The sequence below is a fragment of the Notothenia rossii genome (genome assembly GCF_949606895.1).
Source record: "Notothenia rossii genome assembly, contig: scaffold_37, whole genome shotgun sequence".
NCBI classification, from domain to species: domain Eukaryota; kingdom Metazoa; phylum Chordata; class Actinopteri; order Perciformes; family Nototheniidae; genus Notothenia; species Notothenia rossii.
The window spans coordinates 130,656-149,320 of NW_027639749.1; positions in this window are offsets into that span (position 1 = coordinate 130,656).

Sequence of the window (18,665 nt, forward strand, 5' to 3'; positions counted from 1 at the left end):
CTCCCCTGAAAACTCCCCTTGAATTCCTCCAGACTCAGAAAATGTAAAAGTTCACTTTTTGGAGATCCATAGAAAAAGGGTGAAAATGAAAAAAAGTATGCCACAGCATGGATTCGAACACGCGACCAACCGCATCCAGGGGCGAGCGTTAACGCAGTGAGCCACTGGACCTGAGTACTCAAACATGCCTGCTTGTGCAGCTTAGACACTCTGAATTCACTAAATGTACAACTTTTTCTCCATCAAAATGAACAAATGAGACATGAAATAACATCTACAGATCAAGACGAAGCGAATGGAAGCGGTCCCAGCCTCGTAGCTGTGAACAGCTGTGATTGCAGGAAAATGCTGTTACAAAGATTTCTCAGTATATCTCCGGGACTTTTCCCTGGCTTTACCACCGTCGCAATGGACAAACGAGACATGAAATAACATCAACAGATCAAGACAAAGCGAATGGAAGTACCCCCGGAGTCATAGCATGTGTAAATCGAGACGACAGATCTCTCTCTCCCCCGCCTGCTTGCGAGGGGGAGGGGACGTTTACACACACACGCAGCTGCTGCATGCAGCAACGCACACACAGGGAGGAGATGGCAGAGAGAACGCACTCCCCTCAAAACTCCCCTTGAATTCCTCCAGACTCAGAAAATATAAAAGTTCACTTTTTGGAGATCCATAGAAAAAGGGTGAAAATGAATTTTTTTTTGCCACAGCATGGATTCGAACACGCGACCAACCGCATCCAGGGACGAGCGTTAACGCAGTGAGCCACTGGACCTGAGTACTCAAACATGCCTACTTGTGCAGCTTAGACACTCTGAATTCACTAAATGTACAACTTTTTCTCCATCAAAATGAACAAATGAGACATGAAATAACATCTACAGATCAAGACGAAGCGAATGGAAGCGGTCCCAGCCTCGTAGCTGTGAACAGCTGTGATCGCAGGAAAATGCTGTTTTAAAGATTTATCAGTATATCTCCGGGATATTTCCCTGGCTTTACCACCGTCCAAATGGACAAACGAGACATGAAATAACATCAACAGATCAAGACGAAGCGAATAGAAGTACCCCCGGAGTCATAGCATGTGTAAATCGAGACGACAGATCTCTCTCTCCCCCGCCTGCTTGCGAGGGGGAGGGGCAGTTTACACACACACGCAGCTGCTGCATGCAGCAACGCACACACAGGGAGGAGATGGCAGAGAGAACGCACTCCCCTGAAAACTCCCCTTGAATTCCTCCAGACTCAGAAAATGTAAAAGTTCACTTTTTGGAGATCCATAGAAAAAGGGTGAAAATGAAAAAAAGTATGCCACAGCATGGATTCGAACACGCGACCAACCGCATCCAGGGGCGAGCGTTAACGCAGTGAGCCACTGGACCTGAGTACTCAAACATGCCTGCTTGTGCATCTTAGACACTCTGAATTCACTAAATGTACAACTTTTTCTCAATCAAAATGAACAAATGAGACATGAAATAACATCTACAGATCAAGACGAAGCGAATGGAAGCGGTCCCAGCCTCGTAGCTGTGAACAGCTGTGATTGCAGGAAAATGCTGTTACAAAGATTTCTCAGTATATCTCCGGGACTTTTCCCTGGCTTTACCACCGTCGCAATGGACAAACGAGACATGAAATAACATCAACAGATCAAGACAAAGCGAATGGAAGTACCCCCGGAGTCATAGCATGTGTAAATCGAGACGACAGATCTCTCTCTCCCCCGCCTGCTTGAGAGGGGGAGGGGCCGTTTACACACACACGCAGCTGCTGCATGCAGCAACGCACACACAGGGAGGAGATGGCAGAGAGAACGCACTCCCCTCAAAACTCCCCTTGAATTCCTCCAGACTCAGAAAATGTAAAAGTTCACTTTTTGGAGATCCATAGAAAAAGGGTGAAAATGAATTTTTTTTTGCCACAGCATGGATTCGAACACGCGACCAACCGCATCCAGGGGCGAGCGTTAACGCAGTGAGCCACTGGACCTGAGTACTCAAACATGCCTGCTTGTACAGCTTAGACACTCTGAATTCACTAAATGTACAACTTTTTCTCCATCAAAATGAACAAATGAGACATGAAATAACATCTACAGATCAAGACGAAGCGGTCCCAGCCTCGTAGCTGTGAACAGCTGTGATTGCAGGAAAATGCTGTTATAAAGATTTATCAGTATATCTCCGGGATATTTCCCTGGCTTTACCACCGTCCAAATGGACAAACGAGACATGAAATAACATCAACAGATCAAGACGAAGCGAATGGAAATACCCCCGGAGTCATAGCATGTGTAAATCGAGACGAAAGATCTCTCTCTCCCCCACCTGCTTGCGAGGGGGAGGGGCAGTTTACACACACACGCAGCTGCTGCATGCAGCAACGCACACACAGGGAGGAGATGGCAGAGAGAACGCACTCCCCTGAAAACTCCCCTTGAATTCCTCCAGACTCAGAAAATGTAAAAGTTCACTTTTTGGAGATCCATAGAAAAAGGGTGAAAATGAAAAAAAGTATGCCACAGCATGGATTCGAACACGCGACCAACCGCATCCAGGGGCGAGCGTTAACGCAGTGAGCCACTGGACCTGAGTACTCAAACATGCCTGCTTGTGCAGCTTAGACACTCTGAATTCACTAAATGTACAACTTTTTCTCCATCAAAATGAACAAATGAGACATGAAATAACATCTACAGATCAAGACGAAGCGGTCCCAGCCTCGTAGCTGTGAACAGCTGTGATTGCAGGAAAATGCTGTTATAAAGATTTATCAGTATATCTCCGGGATATTTCCCTGGCTTTACCACCGTCCAAATGGACAAACGAGACATGAAATAACATCAACAGATCAAGACGAAGCGAATGGAAATACCCCCGGAGTCATAGCATGTGTAAATCGAGACGAAAGATCTCTCTCTCCCCCACCTGCTTGCGAGGGGGAGGGGCAGTTTACACACACACGCAGCTGCTGCATGCAGCAACGCACACACAGGGAGGAGATGGCAGAGAGAACGCACTCCCCTGAAAACTCCCCTTGAATTCCTCCAGACTCAGAAAATGTAAAAGTTCACTTTTTGGAGATCCATAGAAAAAGGGTGAACATTAATTTTGTTTTGCCACAGCATGGATTCGAACACACGACCAACCGCATACAGGGGCGAGCATTAACGCAGTGAGCCACTGGACCTGAGTACTCAAACATGCCTGCTTGTGCATCTTAGACACTCTGAATTCACTAAATGTACAACTTTTTCTCAATCACAATGAACAAATGAGACATGAAATAACATCTACAGATCCAGACGAAGCGAATGGAAGCGGTCCCAGCCTCGTAGCTGTGAACAGCTGTGATTGCAGGAAAATGCTGTTACAAAGATTTCTCAGTATATCTCCGGGACTTTTCCCTGGCTTTACCACAGTCACAATGGACAAACGAGACATGAAATAACATCAACAGATCAAGACGAAGCGAATGGAAGTACCCCCGGAGTCATAGCATGTGTAAATCGAGACGAAAGATCTCTCTCTCCCCCGCCTGCTTGCGAGGGGGAGGGGCAGTTTACACACACACGCAGCTGCTGCATGCAGCAACGCACACACAGGGAGGAGATGGCAGAGAGAACGCACTCCCCTGAAAACTCCCCTTGAATTCCTCCAGACTCAGAAAATGTAAAAGTTCACTTCTTGGAGATCCATAGAAAAAGGGTGAAAATGAAAAAAAGTATGCCACAGCATGGATTCGAACACGAGACCAACCGCATCCAGGGGCGAGCGTTAACGCAGTGAGCCACTGGACCTGAGTACTCAAACATGCCTGCTTGTGCAGCTTAGACACTCTGAATTCACTAAATGTACAACTTTTTCTCCATCAAAATGAACAAATGAGACATGAAATAACATCTACAGATCAAGACGAAGCGAATGGAAGCGGTCCCAGCCTCGTAGCTGTGAACAGCTGTGATTGCAGGAAAATGCTGTTACAAAGATTTCTCAGTATATCTCCGGGACTTTTCCCTGGCTTTACCACCGTTACAATGGACAAACGAGACATGAAATAACATCAACAGATCAAGACGAAGCGAATGGAAGTACCCCCGGAGTCATAGCATGTGTAAATCGAGACGAAAGATCTCTCTCTCCCCCGCCTGCTTGCGAGGGGGAGGGGCAGTTTACACACACACGCAGCTGCTGCATGCAGCAACGCACACACAGGGAGGAGATGGCAGAGAGAACGCACTCCCCTGAAAACTCCCCTTGAATTCCTCCAGACTCAGAAAATGTAAAAGTTCACTTTTTGGAGATCCATAGAAAAAGGGTGAAAATGATTTTTTTTTTGCCACAGCATGGATTCGAACACGCGACCAACCGCATCCAGGGGCGAGCATTAACGCAGTGAGCCACTGGACCTGAGTACTCAAACATGCCTGCTTGTGCATCTTAGACACTCTGAATTCACTAAATGTACAACTTTTTCTCCATCAAAAAGAACAAATGAGACATGAAATAACATCTACAGATCAAGACGAAGTGAATGGAAGCGGTCCCAGCCTCGTAGCTGTGAACAGCTGTGATCGCAGGAAAATGCTGTTACAAAGATTTCTCAGTATATCTCCGGGACTTTTCCCTGGCTTTACCACCGTCACAATGGACAAACGAGACATGACATAACATCAACAGATCAAGACGAAGCGAATGGAAGTACCCCCGGAGTCATAGCATGTGTAAATCGAGACGACAGATCTCTCTCTCCCCCGCCTGCTTGCGAGGGGGAGGGGCAGTTTACACATACACGCAGCTGCTGCATGCAGCAACGCACACACAGGGAGGAGATGGCAGAGAGAACGCACTCCCCTGAAAACTCCCCTTGAATTCCTCCAGACTCAGAAAATGTAAAAGTTCACTTTTTGGAGATCAATAGAAAAAGGGTGAAATTTTTTTTTTTTTTGCCACAGCATGGATTCGAACACGCGACCATCCGCATCATGGGGAGAGCTTTAACGCAGTGAGCCACTGGACCTGAGTACTCAAACATGCCTGCTTGTGCAGCTTAGACACTCTGAATTCACTAAATGTACAACTTTTTCTCCATCAAAATGAACAAATGAGACATGAAATAACATCTACAGATCAAGACGAAGCGAATGGAAGCGGTCCCAGCCTCGTAGCTGTGAACAGCTGTGATCGCAGGAAAATGCTGTTAAAAAGATGTATCAGTATATCTCCGGGATATTTCCCTGGCTTTACCACCGTCCAAATGGACAAACGAGACATGAAATAACATCAACAGATCAAGACGAAGCGAATGGAAGCGGTCCCAGCCTCGTAGCTGTGAACAGCTGTGATTGCAGGAAAATGCTGTTACAAAGATTTCTCAGAATATCTCCGGGACTTTTCCCTGGCTTTACCACCGTCACAATGGACAAACGAGACATGAAATAACATCAACAGATCAAGACGAAGCGAATGGAAGTACCCCCGGAGTCATAGCATGTGTAAATCGAGACGACAGATCTCTCTCTCCCCCGCCTGCTTGCGAGGGGGAGGGGCAGTTTACACACACACGCAGCTGCTGCATGCAGCAACGCACACACAGGGAGGAGATGGCAGAGAGAACGCACTCCCCTGAAAACTCCCCTTGAATTCCTCCAGACTCAGAAAATGTAAAAGTTCACTTTTTGGAGATCCATAGAAAAAGGGTGAAAATGATTATTTTTTTGCCACAGCATGGATTCGAACACGCGACCAGGGGCGAGCGTTAACGCAGTGAGCCACTGGACCTGAGTACTCAAACATGCCTGCTTGTGCAGCTTAGACACTCTGAATTCACTAAATGTACAACTTTTTCTCCATCAAAAAGAACAAATGAGACATGAAATAACATCTACAGATCAAGACGAAGTGAATGGAAGCGGTCCCAGCCTCGTAGCTGTGAACAGCTGTGATCGCAGGAAAATGCTGTTCCAAAGATTTCTCAGTATATCTCCGGGACTTTTCCCTGGCTTTACCACCGTCACAATGGACAAACGAGACATGAAATAACATCAACAGATCAAGACGAAGCGAATGGAAGTACCCCCGGAGTCATAGCATGTGTAAATCGAGACGAAAGATCTCTCTCTCCCCCGCCTGCTTGCGTGGGGGAGGGGCAGTTTACACACACACGCAGCTGCTGCATGCAGCAACGCACACACAGGGAGGAGATGGCAGAGAGAACGCACTCCCCTGAAAACTCCCCTTGAATTCCTCCAGACTCAGAAAATGTAAAAGTTCACTTTTTGGAGATCCATAGAAAAAGGGTGAAAATGAAAAAAAGTATGCCACAGCATGGATTCGAACACGCGACCAACCGCATCCAGGGGCGAGCGTTAACGCAGTGAGCCACTGGACCTGAGTACTCAAACATGCCTGCTTGTGCATCTTAGACACTCTGAATTCACTAAATGTACAACTTTTTCTCCATCAAAATGAACAAATGAGACATGAAATAACATCAACAGATCAAGACGAAGCGAATGGAAGTACCCCCGGAGTCATAGCATGTGTAAATCGAGACGAAAGATCTCTCTCTCCCCCGCCTGCTTGCGTGGGGGAGGGGCAGTTTACACACACACGCAGCTGCTGCATGCAGCAACGCACACACAGGGAGGAGATGGCAGAGAGAACGCACTCCCCTGAAAACTCCCCTTGAATTCCTCCAGACTCAGAAAATGTAAAAGTTCACTTTTTGGAGATCAATAGAAAAAGGGTGAAAATGATTTTTTTTTTGCCACAGCATGGATTCGAACACGCGACCATCCGCATCATGGGGAGAGCTTTAACGCAGGGAGCCACTGGACCTGAGTACTCAAACATGCCTGCTTGTGCAGCTTAGACACTCTGAATTCACTAAATGTACAACTTTTTCTCCATCAAAATGAACAAATGAGACATGAAATAACATCTACAGATCAAGACGAAGCGAATGGAAGCGGTCCCAGCCTCGTAGCTGTGAACAGCTGTGATCGCAGGAAAATGCTGTTATAAAGATTTATCAGTATATCTCCGGGATATTTCCCTGGCTTTACCACCGTCCAAATGGACAAACGAGACATGAAATAACATCAACAGATCAAGACGAAGCGAATGGAAGTACCCCCGGAGTCATAGCATGTGTAAATCGAGACGAAAGATCTCTCTCTCCCCCGCCTGCTTGCGAGGGGGAGGGGCAGTTTACACACACACGCAGCTGCTGCATGCAGCAACGCACACACAGGGAGGAGATGGCAGAGAGAACGCATTCCCCTGAAAAGTCCCCTTGAATTCCTCCAGACTCAGAAAATGTAAAAGTTCACTTTTTGGAGATCCATACAAAAAGGGTGAACATGAATTTTGTTTTGCCACAGCATGGATTCGAACACACGACCAACCGCATCCAGGGGCGAGCGTTAACGCAGTGAGCCACTGGACCTGAGTACTCAAACATGCCTGCTTGTGCAGCTTAGACACTCTGAATTCACTAAATGTACAACTTTTTCTCCATCAAAATGAACAAATGAGACATGAAATAACATCTACAGATCAAGACGAAGCGAATGGAAGCGGTCCCAGCCTCGTAGCTGTGAACAGCTGTGATCGCAGGAAAATGCTGTTCCAAAGATTTCTCAGTATATCTCCGGGACTTTTCCCTGGCTTTACCACCGTCACAATGGACAAACGAGACATGAAATAACATCAACAGATCAAGACGAAGCGAATGGAAGTACCCCCGGAGTCATAGCATGTGTAAATCGAGACGACAGATCTCTCTCTCCCCCGCCTGCTTGCGAGGGGGAGGGGCAGTTTACACACACACGCAGCTGTTGCATGCAGCAACGCACACACAGGGAGGAGATGGCAGAGAGAACGCACTCCCCTGAAAACTCCCCTTGAATTCCTCCAGACTCAGAAAATGTAAAAGTTCACTTTTTGGAGATCCATAGAAAAAGGGTGAAAATGAAAAAAAGTATGCCACAGCATGGATTCGAACACGCGACCAACCGCATCCAGGGGCGAGCGTTAACGCAGTGAGCCACTGGACCTGAGTACTCAAACATGCCTGCTTGTACAGCTTAGACACTCTGAATTCACTAAATGTACAACTTTTTCTCCATCAAAATGAACAAATGAGACATGAAATAACATCTACAGATCAAGACGAAGCGGTCCCAGCCTCGTAGCTGTGAACAGCTGTGATTGCAGGAAAATGCTGTTACAAAGATTTCTCAGTATATCTCCGGGACTTTTCCCTGGCTTTACCACCGTCACAATGGACAAACGAGACATGAAATAACATCAACAGATCAAGACGAAGCGAATGGAAGTACCCCCGGAGTCATAGCATGTTTAAATCGAGACGAAAGATCTCTCTCTCCCCCGCCTGCTTGCGAGGGGGAGGGGCAGTTTACACACACACGCAGCTGCTGCATGCAGCAACGCACACACAGGGAGGAGATGGCAGAGAGAACGCACTCCCCTGAAAACTCCCCTTGAATTCCTCCAGACTCAGAAAATGTAAAAGTTCACTTTTTGGAGATCCATAGAAAAAGGGTGAACATGAATTTTGTTTTGCCACAGCATGGATTCAAACACGCGACCAACCGCATCCAGGGGCGAGCGTTAACGCAGTGAGCCACTGGACCTGAGTACTCAAACATGCCTGCTTGTGCAGCTTAGACACTCTGAATTCACTAAATGTACAACTTTTTCTCCATCAAAATGAACAAATGAGACATGAAATAACATCTACAGATCAAGACAAAGCGAATGGAAGCGGTCCCAGCCTCGTAGCTGTGAACAGCTGTGATCGCAGGAAAATGCTGTTCCAAAGATTTCTCAGTATATCTCCGGGACTTTTCCCTGGCTTTACCACCGTCACAATGGACAAACGAGACATGAAATAACATCAACAGATCAAGACGAAGCGAATGGAAGTACCCCCGGAGTCATAGCATGTGTAAATCGAGACGACAGATCTCTCTCTCCCCCGCCTGCTTGCGAGGGGGAGGGGCAGTTTACACACACACGCAGCTGCTGCATGCAGCAACGCACACACAGGGAGGAGATGGCAGAGAGAACGCACTCCCCTGAAAACTCCCCTTGAATTCCTCCAGACTCAGAAAATGTAAAAGTTCACTTTTTGGAGATCCATAGAAAAAGGGTGAAAATGATTTTTTTTTTGCCAGAGCATGGATTCGAACACGCGACCAACCGCATCCAGGGGCAAGCGTTAACACAGTGAGCCACTGGACCTGAGTACTCAAACATGCCTGCTTGTGCAGCTTAGACACTCTGAATTCACTAAATGTACAACTTTTTCTCAATCAAAATGAACAAATGAGACATGAAATAACATCTACAGATCAAGACGAAGCGAATGGAAGTACCCCCGGAGTCATAGCATGTGTAAATCGAGACGACAGATCTCTCTCTCCCCCGCCTGCTTGCGAGGGGGAGGGGCAGTTTACACACACACGCAGCTGCTGCATGCAGCAACGCACACACAGGGAGGAGATGGCAGAGAGAACGCACTCCCCTGAAAACTCCCCTTGAATTCCTCCAGACTCAGAAAATGTAAAAGTTCACTTTTTGGAGATCCATAGAAAAAGGGTGAAAATGAAAAAAAGTATGCCACAGCATGGATTCGAACACGCGACCAACCGCATCCAGGGGCGAGCGTTAACGCAGTGAGCCACTGGACCTGAGTACTCAAACATGCCTGCTTGTGCAGCTTAGACACTCTGAATTCACTAAATGTACAACTTTTTCTCCATCAAAAAGAACAAATGAGACATGAAATAACATCTACAGATCAAGACGAAGTGAATGGAAGCGGTCCCAGCCTCGTAGCTGTGAACAGCTGTGATCGCAGGAAAATGCTGTTCCAAAGATTTCTCAGTATATCTCCGGGACTTTTCCCTGGCTTTACCACCGTCACAATGGACAAACGAGACATGAAATAACATCAACAGATCAAGACGAAGCGAATGGAAGTACCCCCGGAGTCATAGCATGTGTAAATCGAGACGAAAGATCTCTCTCTCCCCCGCCTGCTTGCGAGGGGGAGGGGCAGTTTACACACACACGCAGCTGCTGCATGCAGCAACGCACACACAGGGAGGAGATGGCAGAGAGAACGCACTCCCCTGAAAACTCCCCTTGAATTCCTCCAGACTCAGAAAATGTAAAAGTTCACTTTTTGGAGATCCATAGAAAAAGGGTGAAAATGAAAAAAAGTATGCCACAGCATGGATTCGAACACACGACCAACCGCATCCAGGGGCGAGCATTAATCCAGTGAGCCACTGGACCTGAGTACTCAAACATGCCTGCTTGTGCAGCTTAGACACTCTGAATTCACTAAATGTACAACTTTTTCTCCATCAAAATGAACAAATGAGACATGAAATAACATCTACAGATCAAGACGAAGCGAATGGAAGTGGTCCCAGCCTCGTAGCTGTGAACAGCTGTGATCGCAGGAAAATGCTGTTACAAAGATTTCTCAGTATATCTCCGGGACTTTTTCCTGGCTTTACCACCGTCACAATGGACAAACGAGACATGAAATAACATCAACAGATCAAGACGAAGCGAATGGAAGTACCCCCGGAGTCATAGCATGTGTAAATCGAGACGACAGATCTCTCTCTCCCCCGCCTGCTTGCGAGGGGGAGGGGCAGTTTACACACACACGCAGCTGCTGCATGCAGCAACGCACACACAGGGAGGAGATGGCAGAGAGAACGCACTCCCCTGAAAACTCCCCTTGAATTCCTCCAGACTCAGAAAATGTAAAAGTTCACTTTTTAGAGATCCATAGAAAAAGGGTGAAAATGAAAAAAAGTATGCCACAGCATGGATTCGAACACGCGACCAACCGCATCCAGGGGCGAGCGTTAACGCAGTGAGCCACTGGACCTGAGTACTCAAACATGCCTGCTTGTGCAGCTTAGACACTCTGAATTCACTAAATGTAGCCTACAACTTGTTCTGCATCAAAATGAACAAATGAGACATGAAATAACATCTACAGATCAAGACGAAGCGAATAGAAGCAGTCCCAGCCTCGTAGCTGTGAACAGCTGTGATCGCAGGAAAATGCTGTTACAAAGATTTCTCAGTATATCTCCGGGACATTTCCCTGGCTTTACCACCGTCACAATGGACAAACGAGACATGAAATAACATCAACAGATCAAGACGAAGCGAATGGAAGTACCCCCGGAGTCATAGCATGTGTAAATCGAGACGAAAGATCTCTCTCTCCCCCGCCTGCTTGCGAGGGGGAGGGGCAGTTTACACACACACGCAGCTGCTGCATGCAGCAACGCACACACAGGGAGGAGATGGCAGAGAGAACGCACTCCCCTGAAAACTCCCCTTGAATTCCTCCAGACTCAGAAAATGTAAAAGTTCACTTTTTGGAGATCCATAGAAAAAGGGTGAAAATGAAAAAAAGTATGCCACAGCATGGATTCGAACACGCGACCAACCGCATCCAGGGGCGAGCGTTAACGCAGTGAGCCACTGGACCTGAGTACTCAAACATGCCTGCTTGTGCATCTTAGACACTCTGAATTCACTAAATGTACAACTTTTTCTCCATCAAAATGAACAAATGAGACATGAAATAACATCAACAGATCAAGACGAAGCGAATGGAAGTACCCCCGGAGTCATAGCATGTGTAAATCGAGACGAAAGATCTCTCTCTCCCCCGCCTGCTTGCGTGGGGGAGGGGCAGTTTACACACACACGCAGCTGCTGCATGCAGCAACGCACACACAGGGAGGAGATGGCAGAGAGAACGCACTCCCCTGAAAACTCCCCTTGAATTCCTCCAGACTCAGAAAATATAAAAGTTCACTTTTTGGAGATCCATAGAAAAAGGGTGAAAATGAATTTTTTTTTGCCACAGCATGGATTCGAACACGCGACCAACCGCATCCAGGGGCGAGCGTTAACGCAGTGAGCCACTGGACCTGAGTACTCAAACATGCCTACTTGTGCAGCTTAGACACTCTGAATTCACTAAATGTACAACTTTTTCTCCATCAAAATGAACAAATGAGACATGAAATAACATCTACAGATCAAGACGAAGCGAATGGAAGCGGTCCCAGCCTCGTAGCTGTGAACAGCTGTGATCGCAGGAAAATGCTGTTTTAAAGATTTATCAGTATATCTCCGGGATATTTCCCTGGCTTTACCACCGTCCAAATGGACAAACGAGACATGAAATAACATCAACAGATCAAGACGAAGCGAATAGAAGTACCCCCGGAGTCATAGCATGTGTAAATCGAGACGACAGATCTCTCTCTCCCCCGCCTGCTTGCGAGGGGGAGGGGCAGTTTACACACACACGCAGCTGCTGCATGCAGCAACGCACACACAGGGAGGAGATGGCAGAGAGAACGCACTCCCCTGAAAACTCCCCTTGAATTCCTCCAGACTCAGAAAATGTAAAAGTTCACTTTTTGGAGATCCATAGAAAAAGGGTGAAAATGAAAAAAAGTATGCCACAGCATGGATTCAAACACGCGACCAACCGCATCCAGGGGCGAGCGTTAACGCAGTGAGCCACTGGACCTGAGTACTCAAACATGCCTGCTTGTGCAGCTTAGACACTCTGAATTCACTAAATGTACAACTTTTTCTCCATCAAAATGAACAAATGAGACATGAAATAACATCTACAGATCAAGACAAAGCGAATGGAAGCGGTCCCAGCCTCGTAGCTGTGAACAGCTGTGATCGCAGGAAAATGCTGTTCCAAAGATTTCTCAGTATATCTCCGGGACTTTTCCCTGGCTTTACCACCGTCACAATGGACAAACGAGACATGAAATAACATCAACAGATCAAGACGAAGCGAATGGAAGTACCCCCGGAGTCATAGCATGTGTAAATCGAGACGACAGATCTCTCTCTCCCCCGCCTGCTTGCGAGGGGGAGGGGCAGTTTACACACACACGCAGCTGCTGCATGCAGCAACGCACACACAGGGAGGAGATGGCAGAGAGAACGCACTCCCCTGAAAACTCCCCTTGAATTCCTCCAGACTCAGAAAATGTAAAAGTTCACTTTTTGGAGATCCATAGAAAAAGGGTGAAAATGATTTTTTTTTTGCCAGAGCATGGATTCGAACACGCGACCAACCGCATCCAGGGGCGAGCGTTAACACAGTGAGCCACTGGACCTGAGTACTCAAACATGCCTGCTTGTGCAGCTTAGACACTCTGAATTCACTAAATGTACAACTTTTTCTCCATCAAAATGAACAAATGAGACATGAAATAACATCTACAGATCAAGACGAAGCGAATGGAAGCGGTCCCAGCCTCGTAGCTGTGAACAGCTGTGATCGCAGGAAAATGCTGTTACAAAGATTTCTCAGAATATCTCCGGGACTTTTCCCTGGCTTTACCACCGTCACAATGGACAAACGAGACATGAAATAACATCAACAGATCAAGACGAAGCGAATGGAAGTACCCCCGGAGTCATAGCATGTGTAAATCGAGACGACAGATCTCTCTCTCCCCCGCCTGCTTGCGAGGGGGAGGGGCAGTTTACACACACACGCAGCTGCTGCATGCAGCAACGCACACACAGGGAGGAGATGGCAGAGAGAACGCACTCCCCTGAAAACTCCCCTTGAATTCCTCCAGACTCAGAAAATGTAAAAGTTCACTTTTTGGAGATCCATAGAAAAAGGGTGAAAATGATTATTTTTTTGTCACAGCATGGATTCGAACACGCGACCAGGGGCGAGCGTTAACGCAGTGAGCCACTGGACCTGAGTACTCAAACATGCCTGCTTGTGCATCTTAGACACTCTGAATTCACTAAATGTACAACTTTTTCTCAATCAAAATGAACAAATGAGACATGAAATAACATCTACAGATCAAGACGAAGCGAATGGAAGTACCCCCGGAGTCATAGCATGTGTAAATCGAGACGACAGATCTCTCTCTCCCCCGCCTGCTTGCGAGGGGGAGGGGCAGTTTACACACACACGCAGCTGCTGCATGCAGCAACGCACACACAGGGAGGAGATGGCAGAGAGAACGCACTCCCCTGAAAACTCCCCTTGAATTCCTCCAGACTCAGAAAATGTAAAAGTTCACTTTTTGGAGATCCATAGAAAAAGGGTGAAAATGAAAAAAAGTATGCCACAGCATGGATTCGAACACGCGACCAACCGCATCCAGGGGCGAGCGTTAACGCAGTGAGCCACTGGACCTGAGTACTCAAACATGCCTGCTTGTGCAGCTTAGACACTCTGAATTCACTAAATGTACAACTTTTTCTCCATCAAAAAGAACAAATGAGACATGAAATAACATCTACAGATCAAGACGAAGTGAATGGAAGCGGTCCCAGCCTCGTAGCTGTGAACAGCTGTGATCGCAGGAAAATGCTGTTCCAAAGATTTCTCAGTATATCTCCGGGACTTTTCCATGGCTTTACCACCGTCACAATGGACAAACGAGACATGAAATAACATCAACAGATCAAGACGAAGCGAATGGAAGTACCCCCGGAGTCATAGCATGTGTAAATCGAGACGAAAGATCTCTCTCTCCCCCGCCTGCTTGCGAGGGGGAGGGGCAGTTTACACACACACGCAGCTGCTGCATGCAGCAACGCACACACAGGGAGGAGATGGCAGAGAGAACGCACTCCCCTGAAAACTCCCCTTGAATTCCTCCAGACTCAGAAAATGTAAAAGTTCACTTTTTGGAGATCCATAGAAAAAGGGTGAAAATGAAAAAAAGTATGCCACAGCATGGATTCGAACACACGACCAACCGCATCCAGGGGCGAGCATTAATCCAGTGAGCCACTGGACCTGAGTACTCAAACATGCCTGCTTGTGCAGCTTAGACACTCTGAATTCACTAAATGTACAACTTTTTCTCCATCAAAATGAACAAATGAGACATGAAATAACATCTACAGATCAAGACGAAGCGAATGGAAGTGGTCCCAGCCTCGTAGCTGTGAACAGCTGTGATCGCAGGAAAATGCTGTTACAAAGATTTCTCAGTATATCTCCGGGACTTTTTCCTGGCTTTACCACCGTCACAATGGACAAACGAGACATGAAATAACATCAACAGATCAAGACGAAGCGAATGGAAGTACCCCCGGAGTCATAGCATGTGTAAATCGAGACGACAGATCTCTCTCTCCCCCGCCTGCTTGCGAGGGGGAGGGGCAGTTTACACACACACGCAGCTGCTGCATGCAGCAACGCACACACAGGGAGGAGATGGCAGAGAGAACGCACTCCCCTGAAAACTCCCCTTGAATTCCTCCAGACTCAGAAAATGTAAAAGTTCACTTTTTGGAGATCCATAGAAAAAGGGTGAAAATGAAAAAAAGTATGCCACAGCATGGATTCGAACACGCGACCAACCGCATCCAGGGGCGAGCGTTAACGCAGTGAGCCACTGGACCTGAGTACTCAAACATGCCTGCTTGTGCAGCTTAGACACTCTGAATTCACTAAATGTAGCCTACAACTTGTTCTGCATCAAAATGAACAAATGAGACATGAAATAACATCTACAGATCAAGACGAAGCGAATAGAAGCAGTCCCAGCCTCGTAGCTGTGAACAGCTGTGATCGCAGGAAAATGCTGTTACAAAGATTTCTCAGTATATCTCCGGGACATTTCCCTGGCTTTACCACCGTCACAATGGACAAACGAGACATGAAATAACATCAACAGATCAAGACGAAGCGAATGGAAGTACCCCCGGAGTCATAGCATGTGTAAATCGAGACGAAAGATCTCTCTCTCCCCCGCCTGCTTGCGAGGGGGAGGGGCAGTTTACACACACACGCAGCTGCTGCATGCAGCAACGCACACACAGGGAGGAGATGGCAGAGAGAACGCACTCCCCTGAAAACTCCCCTTGAATTCCTCCAGACTCAGAAAATGTAAAAGTTCACTTTTTGGAGATCCATAGAAAAAGGGTGAAAATGAAAAAAAGTATGCCACAGCATGGATTCGAACACGCGACCAACCGCATCCAGGGGCGAGCGTTAACGCAGTGAGCCACTGGACCTGAGTACTCAAACATGCCTGCTTGTGCATCTTAGACACTCTGAATTCACTAAATGTACAACTTTTTCTCCATCAAAATGAACAAATGAGACATGAAATAACATCAACAGATCAAGACGAAGCGAATGGAAGTACCCCCGGAGTCATAGCATGTGTAAATCGAGACGAAAGATCTCTCTCTCCCCCGCCTGCTTGCGTGGGGGAGGGGCAGTTTACACACACACGCAGCTGCTGCATGCAGCAACGCACACACAGGGAGGAGATGGCAGAGAGAACGCACTCCCCTGAAAACTCCCCTTGAATTCCTCCAGACTCAGAAAATATAAAAGTTCACTTTTTGGAGATCCATAGAAAAAGGGTGAAAATGAATTTTTTTTTGCCACAGCATGGATTCGAACACGCGACCAACCGCATCCAGGGGCGAGCGTTAACGCAGTGAGCCACTGGACCTGAGTACTCAAACATGCCTACTTGTGCAGCTTAGACACTCTGAATTCACTAAATGTACAACTTTTTCTCCATCAAAATGAACAAATGAGACATGAAATAACATCTACAGATCAAGACGAAGCGAATGGAAGCGGTCCCAGCCTCGTAGCTGTGAACAGCTGTGATCGCAGGAAAATGCTGTTTTAAAGATTTATCAGTATATCTCCGGGATATTTCCCTGGCTTTACCACCGTCCAAATGGACAAACGAGACATGAAATAACATCAACAGATCAAGACGAAGCGAATAGAAGTACCCCCGGAGTCATAGCATGTGTAAATCGAGACGACAGATCTCTCTCTCCCCCGCCTGCTTGCGAGGGGGAGGGGCAGTTTACACACACACGCAGCTGCTGCATGCAGCAACGCACACACAGGGAGGAGATGGCAGAGAGAACGCACTCCCCTGAAAACTCCCCTTGAATTCCTCCAGACTCAGAAAATGTAAAAGTTCACTTTTTGGAGATCCATAGAAAAAGGGTGAAAATGAAAAAAAGTATGCCACAGCATGGATTCGAACACGCGACCAACCGCATCCAGGGGCGAGCGTTAACGCAGTGAGCCACTGGACCTGAGTACTCAAACATGCCTGCTTGTGCATCTTAGACACTCTGAATTCACTAAATGTACAACTTTTTCTCAATCAAAATGAACAAATGAGACATGAAATAACATCTACAGATCAAGACGAAGCGGTCCCAGCCTCGTAGCTGTGAACAGCTGTGATTGCAGGAAAATGCTGTTACAAAGATTTCTCAGTATATCTCCGGGACTTTTCCCTGGCTTTACCACCGTCACAATGGACAAACGAGACATGAAATAACATCAACAGATCAAGACGAAGCGAATGGAAGTACCCCCGGAGTCATAGCATGTGTAAATCGAGACGAAAGATCTCTCTCTCCCCCGCCTGCTTGCGAGGGGGAGGGGCAGTTTACACACACACGCAGCTGCTGCATGCAGCAACGCACACACAGGGAGGAGATGGCAGAGATAACGCACTCCCCTGAAAACTCCCCTTGAATTCCTCCAGACTCAGAAAATGTAAAAGTTCACTTTTTGGAGATCCATAGAAAAAGGGTGAACATGAATTTTGTTTTGCCACAGCATGGATTTGAACACGCGACCAACCGCATCCAGGGGCGAGCGTTAACGCAGTGAGCCACTGGACCTGAGTACTCAAACATGCCTGCTTGTGCAGCTTAGACACTCTGAATTCACTAAATGTACAACTTTTTCTCCATCAAAATGAACAAATGAGACATGAAATAACATCTACAGATCAAGACAAAGCGAATGGAAGCGGTCCCAGCCTCGTAGCTGTGAACAGCTGTGATCGCAGGAAAATGCTGTTCCAAAGATTTCTCAGTATATCTCCGGGACTTTTCCCTGGCTTTACCACCGTTACAATGGACAAACGAGACATGAAATAACATCAACAGATCAAGACGAAGCGAATGGAAGTACCCCCGGAGTCATAGCATGTGTAAATCGAGACGACAGATCTCTCTCTCCCCCGCCTGCTTGCGAGGGGGAGGGGCAGTTTACACACACACGCAGCTGCTGCATGCAGCAACGCACACACAGGGAGGAGATGGCAGAGAGAACGCACTCCCCTGAAAACTCCCCTTGAATTCCTCCAGACTCAGAAAATGTAAAAGTTCACTTTTTGGAGATCCATAGAAAAAGGGTGAAAATGAAAAAAAGTATGCCACAGCATGGATTTGAACACGCGAGCAACCGCATCCAGGGGCGAGCGTTAACGCAGTGAGCCACTGGACCTGAGTACCCAAACATGCCTACTTGTGCAGCTTAGACACTCTGAATTCACTAAATGTACAACTTTTTCTCCATCAAAATGAACAAATTATACATGAAATAACATCTACAGATGAAGACGAAGCGAATGGAAGCGGTCCCAGCCTCGTAGCTGTGAACAGCTGTGATCGCAGGAAAATGCTGTTTCAAAGATTTCTCAGTATATCTCCGGGACATTTCCCTGGCTTTACCACCGTCACAATGGACAAACGAGACATGAAATAACATCAACAGATCAAGAC